This window comes from Myotis davidii, unplaced genomic scaffold, assembly GCF_000327345.1.
Source record: "Myotis davidii unplaced genomic scaffold, ASM32734v1 scaffold69, whole genome shotgun sequence".
NCBI lineage: Eukaryota > Metazoa > Chordata > Mammalia > Chiroptera > Vespertilionidae > Myotis > Myotis davidii.
The window spans coordinates 646,947-651,107 of NW_006300363.1; the positions used below are offsets into that span (position 1 = coordinate 646,947).

The following is a 4,161-nucleotide window of genomic DNA, read 5'->3' on the forward strand; positions in this document are numbered from 1 at the left end:
ATTCATTGTTATCCAATTATAGCTATAAAAACAACTTTTCTGAAAAAATGTTTAACTCTACTAGAGACAACACAAACACTTCCAAGGAGTGTTTGCTGAATTTATTGATTGGATGAAATACATGAATGAAATGATATCACCGTAGCCACAGAGTGATAGCTAAGCCTCTCAACTGTTGTAAGTGGAAACAGTTAAGACTATCCAGTTATAGAATAATCCTGAGAACTGTCCTCACTCTAGTAGACAGCACAGACTCCCCAGGCCAGGGGTTGGGGAACTTCTGTAAAGATCCAGGTGATAAATACTTAAGGCTCTGGGTGCCTTGCGCGCTCTGTCACAGCTATTCAACTCTGCCGTTGTAGTGGGAACTAGCCATAGGCAGACAAAGCTCCTGGACCAGATGGCTTCACAGTTATGTTTTATCAAACATTCAAAGAAGAATTAACACTGATCCTTCTCAAACGATTCCACAAATTTTAAGAGAAGGAAAGACTCCGAAGCTCATTTTAAGAGGCCAGCATTATCCTGGTTCCAAAACCAGAGAAAGACATTACAAAGAAAGAAAACTGTAGGCTAATCTCCCTGATGCACATAGATGCAAAAATCTTCAACAAAATACCAGCAATACGTTAAAAAGATCATACATCACGATCAAGTGGGATTTTTTTCTTGGGATGCAAGGTTGGTTTAATATCTGCAAATCAATGTGATCACATAAACGAAGGATTAAAAAATCATGATCATATCAAGAGATGCAGAAAAAGCATTTGACAAAATCTAGCATCCATTTATAATAAAAACTCTCAGCAAAGTAGGAATAGAGGGGACATACCTCAACATAATGAAAATCAGACAATATATGACAAACTCAGAGCTCACCTCATACTCAACGGGGGGAAAACTTGTTCCTTAAGGTCAGGAACAAGACAGGGATGTCTACTTTCACCACCCCTATTCAACATAGTACTGGAAGTCCTGGCCACGGCCACTGGACAAGAAGAAATAAAAGGATTCCAAATTGGAAAGGAAGAAGTAAAACTGTCATCATTTGCAGATAATATGATACTTTCTGTAGAGAACCCTAAAGATTCCACCAAAAAAATTACTAGAACTCATAAATAAATTCAGTAAAGTGCAGGACACAAAGTTAATATTCAGGAATTGGTTGCATTTTATACACCAATAATGAACTATCAGAAAGAGAAACTAAAAAAAAAATCCCATGTACAACTGCATTAAAAACAAACAAACAAACAAAAAAAACCCCATAAAATACCCAGGAATAAATGTAACCAAGGATGCAAAAGGCCTGTACTTGGAAAATTATGAGATACTAAAGAAAGAAATAGAAGCAAGGCACAAATAAATGGAAGCATATACTGTGCTCATGGATAGAAAGAATTAACATCATTAAAATGTCCAAACTATTCAAAGCAATCTATAAATTCAATGCAAACCCTATCAAAACACGAATGGCATTTTTTACAAAACTAGAACACATAATCCAAATATTTATATAAAACCACAAAAGACCCCAAATAGCCACAGCAATCTTGAGAAAGAAGAACAAAGTTGATGGTAACACACTACTTAATATCATAGAAACAGACACATAGACCATCTAGCTGGTATGGCTCAGCTCGTGCACCAAAGGGTCTCAGGCTCATTCCCAGTCAGGGAGCACATGAAAGGCAGCTGATCGATGTTTCTCCTCTCTCTCTCTCTCTCTCTCCCCCCTCCCCTCTCTCCCTCCCCCCTTCCTCTCTCACTAAAGTCAATAAAAACATTTTTTAAAAGGAGAGAGAAAGAAAATGGTTTTCAAATCAGGGTTCCCGTGGTCCAGGTCACCACTGAAGTTCATGGGAGGCATTTATTATACTTACATTTCTGTACTCCTCAAATATTCTAAAATTCATAAAGAAATGATCATGAATCCTTATTTTTAAAAAGCTCCCAGATATGAGGCTCTCAGGGATCTAGCATTTAGAAGCCATTTCCTTTAAATTCCTTTTTTTTTTTTTTTGGAATATATTTTATTCGTTTTTTACAGAGAGGAAGGGAGAGGGATAGAGAGTTAGAAACATCGATGAGAGAGAAACATCGATTAGCTGCCTCCTGCACACCTCCCACTGGGGATGTGCCCGCAACCAAGGTACATGCCCTTGACTGGAATCAAACCTGGGACCTCTCGGTCAGCAGGCCGACGCTCTCTATCCACTGAGCCAAACCAGTTAGGGCCCTTTAAATTCTTAAATGGTAATTAATGAACACTACTTTAAATGACTAATTTAAAGACACTTCGGGCATGTTACATGCTTAAAGGTCACTCCTACAAGTACACATTGTATTGTCTTTAGATTTGTCTTGGATACAGATGTTAATAGAAGTGAGGGCTACAAGCTCCAACAGGTGGGCCAGCCAGCCTTATAAGTAAGGAACCTAGTGCCCTCTGGTGTTCTGTTTCTGTATTGACTGCCTCGGGTGCAGAACAAGAAAAGTGACAAGTTAAACTTGCAACTTCACTCTTCATGTTAAATAACCTCTCATATCCAAACCATAAGTACTGCAGTGACTACGAATTTCCTAAGGGGAAATTAGATACCAAAACTGGTATCCCAAACCTCTATCTATAAAGGAGATATATTATCAGCTGCCTCCTGCACACCCCCTACTGGGGACTGAGCCCGCAAGCCAGTCATGTGCCCTAACCGGGAAATTGAACTGTGACCCAGTTCACAGGTGAACTAACGCTCAACGACTTAGCAAAGCCAGTGGGGCTCCATGATGTTTTTTTTAAAAATGTCTCAACTGGCAGCAAATGCTTTCCTGGATATTGAATCTCTTTTTAAAAAAATATTTTTTTATTGATTTCAGAGTGGAAGGGAGAGGGATAGAAACATCAGTGATGAGAAAGAACCATCAATCAGCTGCCTCCTGCACGCCCCCTACTGGGGATCCAGCCCGCAGCCCGGGCATGTGCCCTTGGTCGGAATCGAACCCAGGACCCTTCAGTCTGCAGGCGGTGGCTCTATCCACTGAGCCAACACAGCTGGGGCTGAACCTTTTTTTTTTTTTTTTTTTAATGTTAAAGCAAAGTATTCTGATTTCTCTCTCTTTGAGCAACCCCAGCGGCCCTACTTAAGAGAAAAGAGGTTGAAAAAGAGTTTAACCTTATAACCCCTTTTATAAACAACTGGAAGAAAATGGTCGGTTTCCAGGTTGTGGTATTTTATTTCTGATGAGGTCATGCAGCACAGAGAAAGCACAACTGAGAACAGGGAGCCTGGGATCTGGTTTCATTGCGGCCTCTGGAGTCACAGCACACCATTTCCTTGGCTGCTGGGCTTGTCTCCTCGCCGTGGAGCGGACTCGGCAGCGATCACATTATTGACACTTTACAATCCTGCTCTCCCAAAGTGAAAACGCATGTAAAGGAAACACCGCACCTTTGGCAACAGGAAGGGAGCAACAGCAAGACCCACAAGTGAACCAGTGCGAAGCCAGAGGCCCTTCCGGGCTTCACACCCTTGCTGCCTGAATGTCAACGCTCACTGCACTCCCGGGGCCGCAGGACCTTTTCCTTAAAAAAGTTTTTCTCTCCCATTAATTCAATTTCACGGGCACATCCTTCCATGGAGACCACGAGGTGGTCCTAACCTGGAGCCGGGCGTCCCATCGCAGCCCGAGCCCCGCGAAGCTGCTGAGCCCCTGGAAGGTGCCGGTGGGACTGAGCCGAGCTGCAGGCGTAAAACAGCCAGGATCTGAAGCCTCGGGACCAACACAGACTAAGACACCTCAGCAATGGTCCACTCACCACACGCCGGAGCCGTGTTTTGGATAAGCGGAACTAAATGAAACGTATCAACACACTGACACTCATTTCACCTGCTTCCTTCTGCACTGGCTAACGCGGCTCCCAGCATGTTAATGACTCGCGTTTGTGGCTCATTACACGTGCACGGGACGGTTCGGCGGCGCCAGCTTATCACCGGGACGCAGGCCGGGACTGAGGCTCAAACTCTCGGAAAGTGCTGTTACCGTGCTCTCCCCGCGCCGTGACCCCACTTACTGCTCGGCGGCCTCGCCATACGGGTTTCCCCCGGCCTCCCGCGGGGTGCAGTCGAGCGGGGCCGGACACGTGGGCGCGGCCCAGAGCTCCCC

At 43.9% G+C, this 4,161-nt stretch overlaps 2 protein-coding genes across 3 annotated transcripts in view; both read right to left on the minus strand.

The window, feature by feature from the left end:
* ARSG (arylsulfatase G) overlaps positions 1-4,155 on the minus strand; it is a 92,563-nt gene extending 88,408 nt beyond the window's left edge. For both annotated transcript variants that reach the window (XM_006776662.2, XM_006776663.2), the window contains exon 1: positions 4,070-4,155. The gene's annotated coding sequence lies outside the window, so the exon portion shown is untranslated. The remainder of the gene's footprint in view (positions 1-4,069) is intronic.
* AMZ2 (archaelysin family metallopeptidase 2) overlaps positions 1-4,161 on the minus strand; it is a 12,178-nt gene that overhangs the window by 996 nt on the left and 7,021 nt on the right. The gene's annotated exons all lie outside the window — the stretch shown is intronic.